The sequence below is a fragment of the Arachis hypogaea genome, chromosome 7 (assembly GCF_003086295.3).
Source record: "Arachis hypogaea cultivar Tifrunner chromosome 7, arahy.Tifrunner.gnm2.J5K5, whole genome shotgun sequence".
NCBI lineage: Eukaryota > Viridiplantae > Streptophyta > Magnoliopsida > Fabales > Fabaceae > Arachis > Arachis hypogaea.
In genome coordinates, this window is record NC_092042.1 from 13,520,657 (window position 1) to 13,544,254 (window position 23,598).

Genomic DNA, 23,598 nt, shown 5'->3' on the forward strand with positions numbered 1-23,598 from the left:
AATCACATTCTATTTGATATGTACACAATTTCATTTATGCATGTATTTTGCAGTAAGAAGGCAATAATAATCCATCATATGTAAAGACCAAAGAAGCAGTAAATAAATGAAAGAAATATAAAAGAAGCAAGTATAGCTCAAAAAAACCGTCATGTATTATGAAGAAAATGTATGTAAACAATAATGGGAGGCGTGCTTATTTACGAGGAGTTCTTGCAAGAAATTAAATGTGCACGTAGAGAGATAGAAAGAGTAGACTAAAAGAATGTAATGTAGTTGGGTGATTAAACAACAGCATTCAACAAAGGCTCAGAAGATACGCCCTGCTGCTCATCACTTGGTTTCTTTCGTGCCAAAAGCTTGAGAAGGACAACAGTCAAATTGTATAGACCACTCTTAGCCTTCAATTTGCCGCTCACTTCGTATCTGCATTAATAGTAACATAAAATGAATATGGAATTGGTTGGCACAAGGGAATAACATGAAGCATGTCAATTGATATGACCAACAACTTACTCTTCTGCTGCATCGCTTTCTTTTACTTTTTGAGCAGTTCTTGGAGCTTCATTTGAGGATCCTATTCAATCAAGAATTATCATCACAATGTACGTATAGCATGCAACTTAAATTGAATCAAGAATTTCATGCAAAAATTCACTCACTATCGGGAAGTTGATGGTGGCCTAAGTCAGCTTCTTGAATGCCATCGCCACCTTGGCCTGCCCGCTCAGGATCAGCACCGTCTGGATGATGACCTGCTCCGTTGCCATCGCCACCGCCACCTGATCCGTTGCCATCGCCACCGCCACCTCGACCTGCTCCGTTGCCATTGCCACCTCCGCCTGCTCCGTTGCCATCGCCACCTCCGCCTGATCCGTTGCCATCGCCACCGCCACCTGATCCGTTGCCATCGCCACCGCCACCTCGACCTGCTCCGTTGCCATCGCCACCTCCACCTCGACCTGCTCCGTTGCCATCGTCACCTCGACCTGCTCCGTTGCCATCGTCACCTCGACCTGCTCCGTTGCCATCGTCGCCACCTTGACCTGCTCCGTTGCCATCGTCACCTCGACCTGCTCCGTTGCCATCGCCACCTCGACCTGCTCCGTTGCCACCGCCCCCTCGACCTGCTCCGTTGCCACCGCCCCCTCGGGCTCCCTGCTCAAGATCAGCACCGCGTGGATGATGACCTGCTCGGTTGCGGTTGCCGCCACCGCCCCATCGCCGGTCCAATTCCCGTTGCCGTGCCCAACTCTTTAATTTTTGATAGCCTTCCCAGAGGAGATAAGCGAGAATCACAGCTGCTAACGCCAAATACTTGTCCCCAAGGTCGCTCATGATTGAAGAAACAGAGAAAGATGGAAGAAATGGAATGAGAATGAATTGGAGACGAGAGAGAGAGAGAGAGAGAGAGAGAGAGCGCAAAATACACACACTCTGACTCCAGTACCACCTTATATACTAGTACTACTTCATTCTCATCAATAACCAATCATAAAATATCTCCAACTAACTTTCCCGCCAAGCTTAACAAACTAACCAACTTCCTCTGTCTTCTTTCTTTTCTTAATTCTTTATTATTTCCAAATTCCTTCGCTTCAATTATTTTGTCTTCGTAACTCTGCTTACAAACTGGCCTCTCGTTTAACTGGGGATAATTTTGTAAAATTAAATTTATAGGTTAATTAGAGTCAAAATTTTTTGTTTTGTTTCTGAATTTTCTTTTGTTATTTTCATACGATAATAATATATTCTTTAATTTTTTTTATTATTGAAATTAATTTTTTTAAAGTATAAATTAAAATTTTATCCTTTTTTTATAAACCCAACCTTACTTTTATTCTTTTAATTATATAATGAGTGTTTTTACTTAATTTGTTTTTTTTTGTCCTTGCAGTAAAATTGTCTTTTACCATAATAATTTATAATGCATCACCTCCATTATGTTCCATCTCAAGTTATTTTGTTGATTGGGGTGTTAATTATATATGGATGTAAGAGTTTAATACAATAGAAACAATGAACTTCATTTTGCTGAAAGATGGTTAGATTTCCTTATATATTATAACCAACATAATAAAATTTTGATGAAGTTATATTTCCTAGGAAAGCTGAATTTATTATTGAACTAAATTTGGTTATTCTTATCTTATCGTATTATATGACTAACAAATGATGGAATTTATTTAAAAAGAGAAAAGTTTGAATTTGCATGAATTACATATTGAATCTGATCAAACTATTTTTGCTAGTTATTATTATGAAAATGATTCTAATGTATATGAATCTAAAGTGTAGAATTAAATGTTATAGATATTATTGAAATAACTTAATTATAATATTAAAATTTGATTTTAGCTTCAAAAAGAATTTGAAAGTTGATCTCATTTTATTAGTTAAGTTTATTTAATTTAGATATGTAATATTTAATTTATTAATTTTTAATTTTATATTTTTATTAGTTTATTTTATCAGTAATATATCCATATAATTTAGTTAAAAATACTACTAATATGATAATATGTCATATAATTTTTATATACTTTTAATCTACCAATAATTAAAAATTAAATCATTTAAAATAATAATAGTATTTCTTTGTCAATAATAATAAACATGTATAAGAAAAAAATGTTTTAAAATACAGTGTTCTATATAATACTTTATGCGTATTAATATATTATATAATATTAATAACTAATGTTATTTAATAAATATAGATATTAATATATTATTATGAGAAAGATAATATTTATATATTATTAAAATTAAAATAGAGTAAACTATCATTTTTATCTATAAAAGTTGAAAACGCTAACATATCTACCCATAAAAAATAAAAACTACCATTTGTAGCCATAAAAATTGACTTTTGCAAGCAAAATTATCCAAACCCTAAATAATTACATAAAATTTCTAAACTATCCTTGGTGAGTCTCATCCTCTTCAACTCTTCATCTAAATCGTGAACCAGCACTGCTGCACCACCCTCCCCTTTCCACACTCTCTCTCTCTTCCTTCTCCTCTATCTTCTTCAATTGTCCTTCTCTCTTTCTCTCCTCCCTCTTCGCACTTTTCTCCTTCCTCTTCTTTTCCTATTGATGTCTTTCTCTTCTCTGTCGTTCTTCTCTCTCCTCTGTGCATTAATGGTGGTTCCTCCTTTTACCGTCGCGAGCTCCATCTTCTCCTCCCCTCCTTTTCTTCTTCTTCTTCGGGAGGTTTTTGACTTCAGGAAGTAGCAATTTTGAGTCCTCTATTTTATGCAACCACAACTTATTTTTCAATGTTGAGTTCCTTCCTTTTTCAAATGTCATATCTTCGTCTTCTCCTTCTCTCGGTGTCGCTGCTCTCTTCTCCTCCTAGCGATGCATTTTCGTCATCTCCTCCCAGCATCGCCAAAATCGAATTAATGTTCTGTGTTATTTGTAACGAAAATAGTGATCTTGAATTTGAGAAATTGACAATTTTTGGGGAAGGTTCTAAGAAATTAGGATTTTATTTTGAATTTATACATGTTCTATTCTTCAATTTGATCTGAGTTTGTTCTTTTTTGTGATTTTGAAGAAGATAGTGGATGGGCTATGTTAATGTTCAAGAGGTGAGAGAGGAAAAGTGAGTGAGTGAAAGAGAGAGAGAGAAAGACAAAGTAAGAAGGGAGATGATGCTACGGCAGTGGTGGTTTAGGTGCTGCAGATAGTGAGTGAGGGTGTGTGCGTGCGTGAGAGAAGAGAAGGGGGGTAATTTGGAGATTTTATGTAATTATTTAGGGTTTTGATAATTTTGCTTGTGAAAGTCAATTTTTATGGATACAAATGGTAATTTTTATCTTCTATAAGTAGATATGTCAGCATTTTCAACTTTTATGGGTAGAAATGGTAGTTTACTCATATTAAAATATATATATTAATATTTCAAATCAATTAACAACAGGAATATATATAATTATATTATTAGAAAAAAGATAATATTTTAATTTATATTAATTATATTACATATAAATAATACAAATTATATTCACAACTAGAAAATTACTTAATACAAATAGATTTACAGACAGATTTGATCTATATTACAGACGAATTTTTGGTTACCGATGGATTTTGTCCTTCTATAAAAACCTTGTCAGAAATTATTTACCAACAGATTTTTTTCCATAAAAAAATTACCGACGAATTTTTACCAGTTACCGATAGATTTTTTCTCGGTAAATTCTCCCCTCCATTTTTCTAAAACGTTGAACTTTTTGACGAATTTTCCGTCGATAATTACAGACGAATTTTCTTGTTCTTAAACTAAAGATCAAGTTATTATATCAAATTATTATAGTACTACAATTATGCATAATTATTTGTTCTTAAACTAAAGATCAAATTATTATATCATTAATTAATAATTTATTTTTCTGGAACTCTTTAGAGATATTTTTTACAACGGTCATAGCTACTTGAGTATCCTTTTGATGAATGAAGTTTACGAAGGGACTATTTCTGCCTTCATACAATCCTTTTTACTTGAATCCATTTTTAGTGTTACCTGACGCCTTTTCTTATTAATTCTATCATATATCCATATCTTGATTTTCTCTATTTTCAATTTAGGAGTAGAGGATAGATGGGGCGACTCGAGTGAGATCCAACTTTCGATTCACTCATGGGATCCGGGCGGCTTGTGTATAATGGGGGGACCACCGAGGCTCCCTTCTTCTCGAGAATCCATACATCCCTTATCTGTGTATGAACAGCTGTCCCTCGAGCACAGGTTTAGGTTCAGCCTCAATAGGAAAAATGGAGCACTTAACAACACATCTTCACAAACCAAGAACTACAAGATCACCCCTTTCATTATTCCCGATCCGAAGCACCCCTTTTCCATTCATAGAGAGATCCAATCATCAAAATCAATAAAAAGGCCATCATAGACCAAGATCCAAACGGATAAGAAAAGGCGTCAGGTAACACTAAGAATGGATTCAAGTAAAAGGGATTGTAGGAAGGTAGAAATAGCCACCTTAGTAGGGGTGCGCCGGACCGCCGACGAATAATAGGTCATCATCATGCTCATCATCGGCTGGTATCCTCGGGTCCCGACCGATATCCGTCTGCAGGCACCCAAAAGCGATGATTCACTTGTCCCCTTGTCCATAGGGACCTCGTGGCATACAACCGAAACGACTCCCGTTATATAGCCGCCTCTATCTCTCTTTCTTTTTACAGCCTCGTGGGACCTAATTGAGAAGGAGACAGAAAGAGATCACCTAACCTTATCTTGAGTGAGAGAGGCTAGTCGCAAGGCAGAAAGCTTAGTCTCAAGTCTGAGGTGAATTTTCACCCTCAGACTTGAGACTAAGCTTTCTGCCTTGAGGCAATATTAGTTAAATACATATATTCTAATTAAAGGAATTAGTCTATTAATAATAATTTATTTTTAAGGGAATTAGTTTGTTTTAGGTAATTAGTTTGAGATTTTATTTTTTAATGTATTGATCTATTGGATATAATTTTATTTTGATGTTTATTATACCATTAATTAATAATTTCTATTCTAATATTAAAAGAACTATACTTACGAAAAGAATGTGAATATTATTATATAATTATAAAAAATAATATTTATATGTTATTAAAGTATTAATATTTTAAATTAATTAATGCTTGCAATATATATGATGATATTATTAGGAGAAATATAATATTCTAATTTATTACTAATTATAGTAAACGTAAATTATACAAATTATATTATAATTGTGAAAAACTATTTGTTTTTAAATTAGTATATTATTAATTAATAATTTATTTTTTAATTTTAAAAGTATTATAATTAACTAGATAGATTCCAATTAAAGGATAAATATATTATTCAATTAAAAATAATTTTTAAATTAAATTTTGGAAATACAATAATATTTTTAAATTTTTTATTGTTGAAAATTCTGTAATTAGTTTGTTTAAAGCAGTGTTGTCAGAACCGGACCGACCCGACCGGTCGGATCGAAAAATCGGCGAACCGGTGCCATAACTGGTCCGGGTGAGGCATCGAATCGAACAAGGAGTTGAACCGGCGAGATCCGTATTGAACCGGACGGGTTTGATCAGAACCGGTAAACCGGAAAATTTCGTTTAACCCGGACCGGTTTGAAAATTTTTTTTTTCTGCGATGGAAAACGACGTCGTTTCTTAAAAAAAAAAGAAAAAAAAGAAACAAAAGCTGCTCTGCTGCTGCGTTTCAACGATGTAACCCTAGCCTCCATCCCCTTCTCCTGTTTCCCACTTTCCCTTCCCATTCCCAAACGGTTTGAGTTGAGAGACCACCATCACCATCACCATGGCACCATGACTCCATCCCCTGCTACTCGCCTACTCTGCTTCAGCTTCAGGCTTTCAGCCACCTCGTCGCCCCGTTTAGCTTCAAGCCTTCAACCACGCGGCACTCACCTCACCACCGCATCCAGAGCAGTGCGCCACTCACCCCGTCCATCGAAGATTGAACATTGAAGTCGCCTCCTCGTTGCTCCTCGCTCCAGGTCTCCCTCTTCTCTGCTCGACGCTCGTTGCTCCATCCCTCCAGGTCCAGGGTCCAGCCGTGCAGCTGTGCAGGTAAGTAATTTTAATTTTTTAATTTTTTAATTTTTTGAAGTTAATTGATTAATGATTATGGTATGCGGGCAGATGAAAACATGTTTGATAGTTTACATATGTTTGAAGTTAATTTTTTAATTGGTGGTTCACATATATTTGATAGTTTGATTTCTGTTTGATTTTGGTATGCGGGCAGATGAGAACATGAACACTTCCACATGTTTTTCTGTTTGATCTCTCATGTTTCTTGATTTTTTTATTTCTATTCAGTACTTCAGTTTGTTGATTATCCATTGTTGGTTGCTGTTGGATATTATTCTTAGTAGTTAGTGGATTGTTGTTGTGTATTATTCTTGGAGATTAGTCATTTAGTCCTGGACCCTGGTTGATTAGGAATTTAGGATGGCTTCATCAAATACACCATCAAAAACACCAACACCAACTTCTCAGGAACAAGGATCAACTCCTGATCCAACAATTGGAACCCAAAAAATAGTAACAGAGAAAAAATTGATCCTGCATGGGGCCATTGTAAACAAGTTTTGGATAAAGAAAAAAATGCTCTGGTATGTATTTATTGCGAGAAGCTTATTAGGGGTGGAGGAATTAACCGGGTTAAGCATCATTTGGCTGGAAAAGGTGGAGATATTGAGGCATGTCGAAAGGTGCCAGCTGTGGTGAGACACCAATTCTCCCAAAACATTGAAGATCTTCGAACCAAGAAAAGGAAAACTCAAGAAGAATATGCAGAAAGTTATGGTGCTTGTGATGACGTTGAAAGGGAATTTGATGAGATTGAACGTAATGAGATGCGACAACAATGGTGGGATATGTTTAAGATTTGATTTTTATGATTGTGATTGTTTTCTTTTTATGTTAAGATCAATGGTGGGAATCTTATGGATGTGGAACACCAAACCTGCAAAAGATAGCAATTCGTGTTTTGAGTCAAACTTGCAGTTCTTCAGGTTGTGAGCGTAACTGGAGCATTTTCGAACACATTCACTCAAAGAAAAGGAATCGGTTAGAGCATCAAAAGCTTAATGATCTTGTTTATGTTCATTACAACTTAAGGCTACAACAAAGGTACTTTTTATTATTCTTTCTTGAAGGCATTATTTAAAATTTTTAGTCATAATAAGAATAATCAAGTTAATTGATAACATAGGAACCGAATGAGAAAGCAAAGTTATGATCCAATTTGTCTTGATGCATTTGAGGATCATTCGGAATGGATAATGGAAGATTCACCACCATTTTTAACTCCTGAAGAAGTTGATGCTTTACGGAATGATCTTGCAAATATGTCTCTTCAATCAGCTTTAGATGATTTGGGTATGTTGTTGTTAGGGATGATTTTGTAATGCTTTAACCAAATATTTTGCCTTATTATTGATTATGATTTGTGAAACATTATTGAAATGCTAGATGAATTGAATCTGGAAGACGATCGAGATGATGGTGAAGCTAATAATACTTCTGTGGAAAATACAAATCAGAATGAAACCAATCAAGATGTAGCTCCAGATTTGTGAGATGAAGAAAGATATCCAGACTTTGAAGTTACTCCTTGGATATAATCCATGAATTATTATTTTCATTATGTTAAATTGAGTTGTTCATGTAATAGACTAATAATACTAAATTTTATGTTTATTCTCGTATTACTACTTATTTTTAGGATTTGAGATTTAATGTTTATTAAAATATTATTGGAGATATATTTTTTAACTGTTAATTTTTAAGTTTTTAGCTATTTTATACATTTTACTTATGTGGGACCGGGTTAACCGGTTCAACCAGTGACCCAGTGACCCAGTAGCCTGACCGGTTCGATCACCGGTTCGGTTCTGACAACTATGGTTTAAAGTATCATTTCAAGATTATTATTTTTTGATATATCGGATATTATTTTATTTTGATATTCTTTAGTGCAAAATTCACATTTTTAGATTCTACTTTGAGTTTGTGTGTTTTATGGTGATTTCAGGTATTTTTTGCTGAAATTGAGGAGCTTGAACAAAAGTCTGATTCACAGACAGAGAAAGCACTGCAGATGCTGTCAGGATCCGACCTTCATGCACTCGAAGGAGCTTTTCTGGAGCTACAGAAGTCTAAATGGTGGGCTCTCAACGGCTATAGAAAGCTAACATTCAGGGCTTTTCAGAAATATATAATATTCTATACTTTACTTCGAAAATGAAGGCCTAAAACTGGCGTTCAATGCCAGCCACTAGCCTTATTACTGGCGTCCAACGCCCAAAGTGGAGTAGCTGGCATCCAATGCCCATTCAGGAGTCCAAAGCTGGCGCTGGACGCCCAAAAGGGAGCAAGCTCGTGGGAGACACTCTTAGCTCAGCCCAAACACTCACAAAGTAGGACCCAGAAGTGGATTTTTCACTACAAGACCATTCTATCATATTTCTGTAATCCTTAGTTATTAGATTAGTATATATACAACAAAGATCACCCTTGTTAGAGATCTTTGCTCATTCAAACCTTTCATAGTGTTTTGTGTATAGTATGAGTCACTAACCTCCTAAGGTTAAGGTTAGGAGCTCTCCTGAGTTTTATGGAATAATAATATTACTGTTCTATCTTAATATGTCTGATTCTATCTCTTATGCAACCTTGTTCTTTATCTTATGAATTGAGGGTGACACATGACAATCACCCTTGTTCTACTTGGGTTTCGTGCGAGTCCTGACCCGGATAGCGTTGAACTAAAGCTAAAGATTGCATTGCGGATTCCAATAGAGCATCTGAGCAACTTTGGATACGTGACATGAAATTTCATTGACTATGGGTACGTGAGGTCTCTGTGGCGTTAAGGCTAGAGTCTGAGAAGCAGCGTTTCCTGATCCGGAAGACCTGCCTTGTCTGTGGCACCTTGAGTAGGACCGTGAAGGGGAGTGGATTGCTTAGAGCTTCATCTTCTACTACAGTGGTGGCTAATCTTTTTGGACGTATAACATCAAACATCCTCAAATTAAAAACTTAACAAATAAAACAACTACGATAAAAATAACAAAAAAAATGCAACAAAACCTACTGGGACAATATATTGTTTATTTAATTTTGATATAAGATGCTAAAGACATACAAACAATAACAATTTATTCGTGGATATCTTTTATGGATCTCTATACAAACTCTGTATGATAGATGTAGGTATAAATTATACTATTTTTTTATATAAAATAATTAAAAGCATTTTATTGTTTCCTAGTTGTAGTTCCAAACAAAGCGTAGTAATTAGTTACGACTAGAATGTATTACACGAAATTATTCTCGGATGAGGAGGAGAATGGTTCTAAACCCTAAGGTTTAAAAACAAGTGAGTTGAGCATTTAGTTATGTGGTTTGCAAAAATGAGTTCTCCTTCTCCATTTAGTTCTGTAGTTGCCAAAACTTGTAAGGGCATGGTAAAGTTGAACACTATTTTCGCTTTAAGAGCTTTAATGGATTTGCTATAGACCCCTAAACACTCCCAATAGTCGCATAACAACATCAATTTTGATTGCACCAACATTATTGTTACTTTTTACACCTTTTCCTTTTCAACAAAGGAAGAAGCCTAGAGTATCAAACGCAAATCCCTTGCCCACCAACCAAGTTGCTCAGAAAAGGGACACAATAAGAAAGGTAGAAAATTTAATTAGTTAATGAGTTTTTATCTAAATTTTAGTTGACATAAAAAATTTACAGGCAGCAGCGGATGCTGCAACAATTGAAGATCTATTAATCGGGCACAAATAGTAGACGAAGGTATAACGAAAGTGTTTTGGCGACAAAACCAAACTCTTAATGGAATAGATCATTCTTAGGGTTTGGTAATATATGCATAAACTTTTATTCATTCTATTTTGCAAAATATTGGCACATGGGATATGAAAGGCACGAGTGTGAATATTGCCATGCACTTTTTTATATGACGAGAGGATAGAAAAGCACTACAACACAAATCACCCGAAATACACACTTTGCTGTAGAGGCGGCCAAGTTCAAATCCCTCAAATATAAAATGCACCTAAAGTCCTATATGATTTGTTGTTTGGTGATGACAGTAGAAGCAAGCACTTTCGTGAAAATATTAGGACATACAATAATATATTCCAATTCACTTCTATGGGTGCCAAGATTGACCGTGCTCGAGCTATTGGGAGAAGACCATGTACATTTGTGTTATATGGCGAAAATTACCACTTGATAGGAAGTATCTTACCACAAGAAGGGACACGGTGAAATTTACACAACTTTATGTTTTTGATACACATAATGAGATTCAAAACTGCATTTCAGCAGTATGGTATATGTCATATATGTACAATACAAACACTTTTTTATTAACACGTGATTTAGATTGTTTAACCAGATTACTTGACAATTAAAGGTGTATTCCTTTATAAAGTCATGCAGTGAAAAAGAAACTAATAAGATTCATGAAGACATAGTTGGGGACTTGAGGTTGATGCTAGATGAACAAAATTTCTTAGTCAAGGCATTCCGTGTGGCTGGAAAAAAAATAGTAGTTGATAACTGGTGCACGAAATTGTGATCATCAATGGCGCCATCAACATGGTACGCTCAATTGCAATCTCAACTCTTTATCACAACTTCGCACAACTAACCAGCAAGTGTACTGGGTCGTCCAAGTAATAAATCTTACGCGAGTAAGGGTCGATCCCACGGAGATTGTTGGTATGAAGTAAGCTATGGTCATCTTGTAAATCTCAGTCAGGCAGATTCAAATGGTAATGAGGATTAATGATTAAAATATGAATAAAAAATAAAGTAAAGATAGAGATACTTATGTAATTCATTGGTGAGAATTTCAGATAAGCGTATGGAGATGCTTTGTCCCTTCCGTCTCTCTGCTTTCCTACTGTCTTCATCCAATCCTTCTTACCCCTTTCCATGGCAAGCTGTATGTTGAGCATCACCATTGTCAGTGGCTACAGTCCCGTTCTCTCAGTGAAAATGTTCAACGTGCTCTGTCACAGCACGGCTAATCATCTGTCGGTTCTCAATCAGGTTGGAATAGAATCCAGTGATTCTTTTGCGTCTGTCACTAACGCCCAGCCTTCAGGAGTTTGAAGCTCGTCACAGTCATTCAATCCTCAAATCCTACTCAGAATACCACAGACAAGGTTTAGACCTTCCGGATTCTCTTGAATGCCGCCATCAATTCCAGCTTATACCACGAAGATTCTGATTAAGGAATCTAAGAGATATTCACTCAATCTAAGGTAGAACGGAGGTGGTTGTCAGGCACACGTTCATAGGTGAGAATGATGATGAGTGTCACGGATCATCACATTCATCAAGTTGAGGAACAAGTGATATCTTAGAACAAGAATAAGCTAAATTGAATAGAAGAACAATAGTAATTGCATTAATACTCGAGGTACAGTAGAGCTCCACACCTTAATCTATGGTGTGTAGAAACTCCACCGTTGAAAATACATAAGAACAAGGTCTAGACATGGCCGTGAGGCCAGCCCCATGATCTAAGATAGCATAAGACTACTCAAAGATAGCTACCAAGATGAGAATACAATAGTAAAAGGTCCTATATGTAGATAGCTAGTAGCTTAGGGTTTACAAAGATGAGTAAATGACATAAAAATCTACTTCCGGGTCCACTTGGTGTGTGCTTGGTCTGAGAATTGAAGCTTTCATGTGTAGAGACTTTTCTTGGAGTTAAACGCCAGCTTTTGTGCCAGTTTGGGCGTTTAACTCCCATTCTTGTGCCAGTTCCGGCGTTTTACGCCAGAATTCTTGAGCTGACTTGGAACGCCTGTTTGGGCCATCAAATCTCGGGCAAAGTATGGACTATTATACATTGCTGGAAAGCCCAGGATGTCTACTTTCCAACGCATTTAAGAGAGTGCCAATTGGGCTTCTGTAGCTCCAGAAAATCCACTTCGAGTGCAGGGAGGTCAGAATCCAACAACATCTGCAGTCCTTTTTAGCCTTTGAATCAGATTTTTGCTCAGGTCCCTCAATTTCAGCCAGAAAATACCTGAAATCACAGAAAAACACACAAACTCATAGTAAAGTCCAAAAAAGTGAATTTTAAATAAAAACAAATAAAAATATAATAAAAACTAACTAAAACATACTAAAAACATACTAAAAATAATGCCAAAAAGCGTATAAATTATCCGCTCATCACAACACCAAACTTAAATTGTTGCTTGTCCCCAAGCAACTAAAAATCAAATAGGATAAAAAGAAGAGAATATACAATGAACTCCAAAAACATCTATGAAGATCAATATTAATTAGATGAGCGTGGCTTTCAGCTTTTTGCCTCTGAACAGTTTTGGCATCTCACTTTATCCTTTGAAGTTCAGAATGATTGGCTTCTATAAGAACTCAGAATCCGGATAGTGCTATTGATTCTCCTAGTTAAGTATGATGATTCTTGAACACAGCTACTTTATGAGTCTTGGCCGTGGCCCAAAGCACTCTGTTTTCCAGTATTACCACCGGATACATACATGCCACAGACACATAACTGGGTGAACCTTTTCAGATTGTGACTCAGCTTTGCTAGAGTCCCCAATTAGAGGTGTCCAGGGTTCTTAAGCACACTCTTTTTGCCTTGGATCACAACTTTATTTTTACCCTTGCCTTTTAGTTTAAAGGGCTATTGGCTTTTTTTGCTTGCTTTCTCTCTTCTTTTTTTTTCCGCATATACTCTCTCTCTTTTTTTTTTCTGAATTCACTACTTTTTCTTGCTTCAAGAATCATTTTTATGATTTTTCAGATCCTTAGTAACATTCTCCTTTTCCATCATTCTTTCAAGAGCCAACATTCATGAACAACAAATTCAAAAGACATATGCACTGTTCAAGCATACATTCAGAAGTCAAAGTATTGCCACCACATCAAAATAATTAATCTGTTATAAAATTTGAAATTCATGCAATTCTTCTCTTTTTCAATTAAGAACATTTTTCATTTAAGAAAGGTGATGGATTCATAGGACATTCATAACTTTAAGGCATATACACTAAGACACTAATGATCATAAGACACAAACATAGATAAACATAAGCATGAAAATTCGAAAAACAGAAAAATAAAGAACAAGGAGATTAAAGAACGGGTCCACCTTAGTGATGGCGGCTTGTTCTTCCTCTTGAAGATCTTATGGAGTGCTTGAGCTCCTCAATGTCTCTTCCTTGCCTTTGTTGCTCCTCTCTCATGATTCTTTGATCTTCTCTAATTTCATGGAGGAGGATGGAATGTTCTTGGTACTCCACCCTTAGTTGTCCCCTGTTGGAACTCAATTCTCCTAAGGAGGTGTTGATTTGCTCGCAATAGTTTTGTGGAGGAAAGTGCATCCCTTGAGGCATCTCAGGGATTTCATGATGAGTGGGATCTCTTGTTTGCTCCATCCTTTTCTTAGTGATGGGCTTGTCCTCATCAATGAGGATGTCTCCCTCTATGTTAATTCCAACTGAATTACAGAGGTGGCAAATGAGATGAGGGAAGGCTAACCTTGCTAAGGTAGAGGACTTGTCCGCCACCTTATAAAGTTCTTGGGATATAACCTCATGAACTTCTACTTCCTCTCCAATCATGATACTATGAATCATGATAGCCCGGTCTATAGTAACTTCAGACCGGTTGCTAGTGGGAATGATTGAGCGTTGGATAAACTCCAACCATCCCCTAGCCACGGGCTTGAGGTCATGCCTTCTCAATTGAACCGGCTTCCCTCTTGAATCTCTCTTCCATTGAGCGCCCTCTTCACAAATGTCTATGAGGACTTGGTCCAACCTTTGATCAAAGTTGACCCTTCTAGTGTAAGGGTGTTCATCTCCTTGCATCATGGGCAAGTTGAATGCCAACCTTACATTTTTCGGACTAAAATCTAAGCATTTCCCGAACCATTGTAAGCCAATTCTTAGGGTCCGGGTTCACACTTTGATCATGGTTCTTGGTGATCCATGCATTAGCATAGAACTCTTGAACCATTAAGATTCTGACTTGTTGAATGGGGTTGGTAAGAACTTCCCAACCTCTTCTTCGGATCTCATGTCGGATCTCTGGATATTCACTCTTTTTGAGTTTGAAAGGGACCTCGGGGATCACCTTCTTCATGGCCACAACTTCATAGAAGTGGTCTTGATGCACCCTTGAAATGAATCTCTCCATCTTCCATGACTCGGAGGTGGAAGCTTTTGCCTTCCCTTTCCTCTTTCTAGAGGTTTCTCCGGCCTTAGATGCCATAAATGGTTATGGAAAAACAAAATGCAATGCTTTTACCACACCAAACTTAGAAGGTTTGCTCGTCCTCGAGCAAAAGAAGAAAGAAGAGAGTAGAAGAAGAAGAAATAGAGGAGATGGAGGTGGCTTTGTATTTCGGCCAAGTAGGAGAAGTAGTGTGTAGGTTGTGTGAAAATGAAGGAGTGAAGAAGAGTTTATATAGGGGTGGAGAGAGGGGTAGGTTTCGGCTATTATGGGTGGGTTTGGGAGGGAAAGTGGTTTGAATTTGTATGGTGAGGTAGGTGGGGTTTTATGAAGGATGGATGTGAGTGGTGAAGAGAATAGTGGGATTTGATAGGTGAGGGGTTTTGGGGAAGAGGTGTTGAGGTGATTGGTGAATGGGTGAAGAAGAGAGAGAGTGGTGGGGTAGGTGGGGATCCTGTGGGGTCCACAGATCCTGAGGTGTCAAGGATAACTCATCCCTGCACTAAGTGGCGAGCAAAAATGCTCCTTCTACCAATCCTGGCATTAAACGCCAGGCTGGTGCCCATTTCTGGCATTTAACGCCAGCTTCTTGCCCCTTTCTGGCGTTAAACGCCAGTCTGGTGCCCCTTTCTGGCGTTAAACACCCAAAATGGTGCCAGACTGGGCGTTAAACACCCATTTGCTGCCCTTACTGGCGTTTAAACGCCAGCAAGATTTTCCTCTAGGGTGTGCTATTTTTCTTTCTGTTTTTCATTCTGTTTTTGCTTTTTCACTTGATTTTGTGATTTCCCATGATCATCAACCTATAAAAAACATAAAATAACAAAGGAGAATAGATAAATATAACATTGGGTTGCCTCCCAACAAGCGCTTCTTTAATGTCAGTAGCTTGACAGTGGGCTCTCATGGAGCCTCACAGATGTTCAGAGCAATGTTGGAACCTCCCAACACCAAACTTAGAGTTTGAATGTGGGGGTTCAACACCAAACTTAGAATTTGGTTGTGGCCTCCCAACACCAAACTTAGAGTTTGACTGTGGGGGCTCTGTTTGACTCTGTTTTGAGAGAAGCTCTTCATGCTTCCTCTCCATGGTTACAGAGGGATATCATTGAGCCTTAAACACAAAGGATTCTTCATTCACTTGAATGATCAATTCTCCTCTATCAACATCAATCACAGCCTTTGCTGTGGCTAGGAAGGGTCTGCCAAGGATGATGGATTCATCCATGCACTTTTCAGTCTCTAGGACTATGAAATCAGCAGGGATGTAATGGTCTTCAACCTTTACCAAGACATCCTCTACAAGTCCATAAGCCTATTTTCTTGAATTGTCTGCCATCTCTAGTGAGATTCTTGCAGCTTGCACCTCAAAGATCCCTAGCTTCTCCATTACAGAGAGAGGCATGAGGTTTATGCTTGACCTTAGGTCACACAGAGCCTTTTCAAAGGTCATGGTGCCTATGGTACAAGGTATTAAGAACTTTCCAGGGTCCTGTCTCTTTTGAGGTAATCTCTGCCTAGTCAAGTCATTCAGTTCTTTGGTGAGCAAAGGGGGTTCATCCTCCCAAGTCTCATTACCAAATAACTTGTCATTTAGCTTCATGATTGCTCCAAGGTACTTAACAACTTGCTCTTCAGTGACATTTTCGTCCTCTTCAGAGGAAGAATACTCATCAGAGCTCATGAATGGCAGAAGTAAATCCAATGGAATCTCTATGGTCTCAGTGTGAGCCTCAGATTCCCATGGTTCCTCATTAGGGAACTCATTGGAGGCCAGTGGACGTCCATTGAGGTCTTCCTCAGTGGCGATCACTGCCTCTTTCTCCTCTCCAAGTTCGGCCATGTGGATCACGTTAATGGCCTTGCACTCTCCTTTTAGATTCTCTTCTGTATTGCTTGGAAGAGTACTAGGAGGGAGTTCAGTAACTTTCTTACTCAGCTGACCCACTTGTGCCTCCAAGTTTCTAATGGAGGACCTTGTTTCAGTCATAAAACTTTGAGTGATTTTGATTAGATCAGAGACCATGGTTGCTAAGTCAGAGTGGCTCTGCTTAGAATTCTCTGTCTGTTGCTGAGAAGATGATGGAAAAGGCTTGCCATTGCTAAACCTGTTTCTTCCACCATTATTGTTGTTGAAACCTTGTTGAGGTCTCTGTTGATCCTTCCATGAGAGATTTGGATGATTTCTCCATGAAGGATTATAGGTGTTTCCATAGGGTTCTCCCATGTAATTCACCTCTTCCATTGATGGGTTCTTAGGATCATAAGCTTCTTCTTTAGATGAAGCGTCCTTAGTACTGCCTGGTGCAGCTTGTATTCCAGACAGACTTTGAGAAATCATATTGACTTGCTGAGTCAATATTTTGTTTTGAGCCAATATGGTATTCAGAGTATCAATCTCAAGAACTCATTTCTTCTGATTCGTCCCATTGTTCACAGGATTCCTTTCAGAAGTGTACATGAATTGGTTATTTGCAACCATTTCAATGAGTTCTTGAGCTTCTGCAGGCGTCTTCTTCAGATGAAGAGATCCTCCAGCAAAGCTGTCCAATGACATCTTGGACAGTTCAGACAGACCATCATAGAAGATACCTATGATGCTCCATTCAGAAAGCATGTCAGAAGGACACTTTCTGATCAATTGTTTGTATCTTTCCCAAGCTTCATAGAGGGATTCACCTTCCTTCTGTCTGAAGGTTTGGACTTCCACTCTAAGCTTACTCAATTTTTGAGGTGGAAAGAACTTTGCCAAGAAGGCATTGACTAGCTTTTCCCAAGAGTTCAGGCTTTCTTTAGGTTGTGAGTCCAACCATATCCTAGCTCTGTCTCTTACAGCAAAAGGGAATAGCATAAGTCTGTAGACCTCAGGGTTAACCCCATTGGTCTTGACAGTGTCACAGATTTACAAGAATTCAGCTAAAAACTGATGAGGATCTTCCAATGGAAGTCCATGGAACTTGCAATTCTGTTGCATTAGAGAAACTAATTGAGGCTTAAGCTCAAAGTTGTTTGCTCCAATGGCAGGGATAGAGATGCTTCTCCCATAGAAGTCGGGAGTAGGTGCAGTAAAGTCACCCAGCACCTTCCTTGCATTGTTGGCATTATTGTTGTGTTCGGCTGCCATGAGTTCTTCTCCTTTGAAGATTTCTGTTAGGTCCTCTATAGAGAGTTGTGCTTTAGCTTCTCTTAGCTTTCGCTTCAAGGTCCTTTTAGGTTCAGGGTCAGCCTCAATAAGAATGCTTTTGTCTTTGCTCCTGCTCATATGAAAGAGAAGAGAACAAGAAAATATGGAATCCTCTATGTCACAGTATAGAGATTCCTTGAGGTGTCAGAGAAAAAGAAAAATAGAAGGAAGAGGTAGAAGAATTCGACCTTATCAAGAGAGATAGAGTTCGAATTGTGCATTGAGGAGGAGTGTTAGTCCATAAATAGAAGGATGTGAGAAGAGGGGAAGAAATTTTCAAAAATTAAAGTGAATTAATTAAAAGAAATTTTGAAAAATGGTAATTGATTTTCGAAAACTAAGATTGGGAAAGAAATTAAGTGAAATTTGAAAAAGATTTTGAAATTAGAAATCAAAAAGATATGATTGAAAACTATTTTGAAAAAGATGTGATTAAGAAGATATGATTGAAAAGATATGATTGAAAAACAATTTAAAAAAAGATTTGATTTTTAAAATCAATGACTTGGCTAACATGAAATTTAAAAGATATGATTCAGACATTAAACCTTTCTCAACAGAAAAGGCAACATTACTGAAATGTTGAATCAAATCATTAATTGTTAGCAAGTATTTTTGAAAGTGGAAAGAAATTGATTTTGAGAATATATGATTGAAAAGATATGATTTGAAAAAGATTTGATTTTGAAAAATTATGAAAACTTAAAAAAAAAATTTGCATTAAAAACAAAATCTTCCCTCTTGTGCCATCCTGGCGTTAAACGCCCAGAATGGTATCCATTCTGGCGTTTAACTCCCAAAATGATACTCTTTTGGGCGTTAAACGCCCAGCCAGGTATTCTGGCTGGCGTTTAAACGCCAGTTTTCCTTCTTCACTGGGCGTTTTGAACGCCCAGCTTTTTCTGTGTAATTCCTCTGCTGAATGTTCTGAATCTTCAATTCTCTGTATTATTGACTTGAAAAGACACAAATAAAAATTTTTTGAATTTTTTTATGATGAGGAATAACCAAAATGCAACTAAAATCAAATAAACAATGCATGCAAGACACCAAACTTAGAAGTTTGTATACTATTGACACTAACAAATTGAGAATGCATATGAGAAATAACAAAACACTCAAGACAAGAGAATTTAAAGATCAGAGGAAATCATCAAGAACATCTTGAAGATCAATGAAGACACATGCATGAATTCGAAAAATGCAAGAAGAACAGAAACATGCAATTGACACCAAACTTAAAATGAAACACTAGACTCAAACAAGAAATATTTTTGGTTTTTATGATTTTATAAATTTTTTTGGATTTTTCGAAAATTATATGGTGAAGTAAAATAAAGGTTTCAAAATTCTTAATGAGAATTCTAAGAATCATTGCAATGCTAGTCTAAGACTCCGGTCCAGGAATTAGACATGGCTTCACAGCCAGCCAAGCTTTCAAAGAAAGCTCCGGTCCAAAACACTAGACATGGCCAATGGCCAGCCAAGCCTTAGCAGATCATTACTCATAACAGCAGAATTGATAGAAATCAACAAGCTCTTGTGTTGATAAGTTGAAACCTCGGTCCAATAAGATTAGACATGGCTTCACAGCCAGCCAGACTTCAACAGATCATCATGAAACTTTAGAATTCATTCTTAAAAATTCTGAAGAAAAATACCTAATCTAAGCAACAAGATGAGCTGTCAGTTGTCCAAACTCAAACAATCCCCGGCAACGGCGCCAAAAACTTGGTGCACGAAATTGTGATCATCAATGGCGCCATCAACATGGTACGCTCAATTGCAATCTCAACTCTTTATCACAACTTCGCACAACTAACCAGCAAGTGTACTGGGTCGTCTAAGTAATAAACCTTACGCGAGTAAGGGTCGATCCCACGGAGATTGTTGGTATGAAGCAAGCTATGGTCATCTTGTAAATCTCAGTCAGGCAGATTCAAATGGTAATGAGGATTAATGATTAAAATATGAATAAAACATAAAGTAAAGATAGAGATACTTATGTAATTCATTGGTGAGAATTTCAGATAAGCGTATGGAGATGCTTTGTCCCTTCCGTCTCTCTGCTTTCCTACTGTCTTCATCCAATCCTTCTTACTCCTTTTCATGGCAAGCTGTATGTTGGGCATCACCGTTGTCAGTGGCTACAGTCCCGTCCTCTCAGTGAAAATGTTCAACGCGCTCTGTCACAGCACGGCTAATCATCTGTCGGTTCTCAATCAGGTTGGAATAGAATCCAGTGATTCTTTTGCGTCTGTCACTAACGCCCAGCCTTCAGGAGTTTGAAGCTCGTCACAGTCATTCAATCCTCAAATCCTACTCAGAATACCACAGACAAGGTTTATACCTTCCGGATTCTCTTGAATGCCGCCATCAATTCCAGCTTATACTACGAAGATTCTGATTAAGGAATCTAAGAGATATTCACTCAATCTAAGGAAGAACGGAGGTGGTTGTCAGGCACACGTTCATAGGTGAGAATGATGATGAGTGTCACAGATCATCACATTCATCAAGTTGAGGAACAAGTGATATCTTAGAACAAGAATAAGCTGAATTGAATAGAAGAACAATAGTAATTGCATTAATACTCGAGGTACAGCAGAGCTCCACACCTTAATCTATGGTGTGTAGAAACTCCACCGTTGAAAATACATAAGAACAAGGTCTAGGCATGTCCGTGAGGCCAGCCCCATGATCTAAGATAGCATAAGACTACTCAAAGATAGCTACCAAGATGAGAATACAATAGTAGAAGGTCCTATATGTAGATAGCTAGTAGCTTAGGGTTTACAAAGATGAGTAAATGACATAAAAATCCACTTCCGGACCCACTTGGTGTGTGCTTGGGCTGAGCATTGAAGCTTTCATGTGTAGAGACTTTTCTTGGAGTTAAACGCCAGCTTTTGTGCCAGTTTGGGCGTTTAACTCCCATTCTTGTGCCAGTTCCGGCGTTTTACGCTAGAATTCTTGAGCTGACTTGGAATGCCTGTTTGGACCATCAAATCTCGGGCAAAGTATGAACTATTATACATTGATGGAAAGCTCAGGATGTCTACTTTCCAAAGCAATTGAGAGCGCGCCAATTGGACTTCTGTAGCTCCAGAAAATCCACTTCGAGTGCAGGGAGGTCAGAATCCAACAGCATCTGCAGTCCTTTTTAGCCTCTGAATCAGATTTTTGCTCAGGTCCCTCAATTTCAGCCAGAAAATACCTGAAATCACAGAAAAACACACAAACTCATAGTAAAGTCCAGAAAAGTGAATTTTAAATAAAAACTAATAAAAATATAATAAAAACTAACTAAAACATACTAAAAACATACTAAAAACAATGCCAAAAAGCGTATAAATTATCCGCTCATCAATAACCAATCTAATGTAAAGTTAAGATTATTGGACAAGCTTGGAAAAGATGGTAGAAGGTATAATCTCCCATCTATGAATGAAGTAGCTGTGTTGATAGTTGGTGATTTTGATCTCGAGAAAACAAATAGAGATATTATGGTCGAGACACGAGGGAAAAAGGCTACAGAGAATAAACCAACTTAACCCCGCATACCTGGGATTACAATATCCTTTATTATTTCTTTACAAAGAAGATGGCTACAAGGAAGATATACCACTAAATAAAAGGGCAAGTTCTTCTAAAAAGTCTTGCGAACATGTTTCAATGAAGGAATTATTTGCCTTTAGGGTACAAGAGAGGTTAGCTGATGGATTGCCATTTCTTTATACAAGGAGACTATTTCAACAATTCTTGGTGGATGCATATTCAATTATTGAGTCTTCAAGGTTGATGTATATTCGCTTGGACTAGGACAAGTTTAGGTGTGAGATGTATAGGGGTTTAGCAAAAGATGTCTTGAGAGGTGAAATAATGCCTTCATCAAGGGAAAAACATATCATACTACCATCATCATTCACAGGAGGTCCGAGATACATGATACAAAATTACCAAGATACAATGGCTATTTGTAGAGTGATTGGCTATTTAGATCTCTTCTTGACATTCACTTGCAATCCTAAGTGACCAGAACTAGAAGATTTTCTTAAGAATAGGGAACTTAATGCCAAAGACAAACCAGATGTTGTTTAATTTGTAAAGATTTGAAAGTGAAACTTGATCGGCTCATACAAGACATAAGAAAAACAAAAAGAATTTTCGGAAGGGTTACTGCAAGTAAATCTCCAACCTTGCTATTAATTGGTATATTAAGATTTAAATTTGTATTTGACCATTCATAATCTTAGGGTTTCTAATTGTATAGTATTTCAGGATTTAGATAATCAGCCTTACACTGCTATAACAAAAAATGTACATCAAACACATTACAAAATCAATTCGTAACTATTTTATAAGGCAAACTCATCTTTTTATATCTAATATTTCATACATTGAAAAATTTATAAAGAAAGGTTATTGAAAGGGATGTTAGAAGGGCACAAGGTAACATATCATCATAGCTCTTTTCTGTCTCCCAAAAAGTCCATTTATTTAACTAACAAATTTCTTAAATACTTTTAGTTGTATACACAATTGAATTCCATAAGCGAGGATTGCCACATGCGCATATTCTGGTATTTTTACATAGAGATGATAAATATCCAATCCCAGAAGACACTGATCGGATTATATGCGCTGAGATACCAGATAATGAGGCTGATCCAACATACTATGAAGCTGTAGAGAAACACATGATACACAGACCATGTGGAACCATTAAACAGAACTCACCATGCATAAAAAATGGAAAGTGCATAAGACATTTTTTCAAGAGATTTGTTGATAGTACAACGGTTGATGAGGATGGATAGACGGTGGGAGGATGGAAAGACAATAATTAAATCTGGGATTGAACTTGATAATAGATATGTTGTCCTACACAACAAAAAATTATTACTGAGGTATGACGCTCACATTAATGTAAAGTAGTGCAACCAATCAAGTATATATCTATATATTCAAGTATGTAAACAAAGGGAATGATCGAGTCACTGCTTCGTTCTACAACAATGCTAACGGATGCGGAGAATGATAAGTGTGATGAAGTCGGTATATATTATGACTGTAGATACATATCCTTGTGTGAAGTAGCATGGAGGATATTTGATTACAACATTCATTATATAGATCCATCAGTTGTATGTTTGGGCTTTCACTTGCCTGGCGAGCAACCGGTAGTTTTCCAAGATCATGAAAACCTACAAGATATTGCCAGGAAAGCATCTGTAAAAGAATCAATGTTCCTAGGATGGTTCGAAGCAAATAAGAAGTACATTGAAGCCCACACTCTAACATATGCAGAGTTTCCTTCTAAGTTTGTTTGGAATCTGACATGGAGAAAATGGTTCCCATGAAAATCGCATTTTGTAATTGGATGGATATTCTTTGTTCCTCCTAGATCCGATGAAATTTACTATCCCCGATTATTGTTAAATTTTTCTAGAGGCCTGACAAGCTATGAGGATATTAGAATCATTAATGGTGTTATGTACCCCACCTATAGAGATGCATGTTATGCGAAAGGTATTCTTAATGATGATAAAGAGTACATTGATGCCATCGAGAAAGCAAGTCATTAGGGATCCGATAGATATCTAAGAAAGTTGTTTGCAACTCTTC

At 37.2% G+C, this 23,598-nt stretch overlaps 1 non-coding gene across 1 annotated transcript; it reads left to right on the forward strand.

Moving 5' to 3' along the window:
* Positions 1-17,397: 17,397 nt before the first annotated feature.
* Positions 17,398-17,505, forward strand: LOC112704690 (small nucleolar RNA R71). The gene has a single exon (XR_003155301.1). It is a non-coding gene; the product is annotated as a small nucleolar RNA R71 (small nucleolar RNA).
* Positions 17,506-23,598: the final 6,093 nt, after the last annotated feature.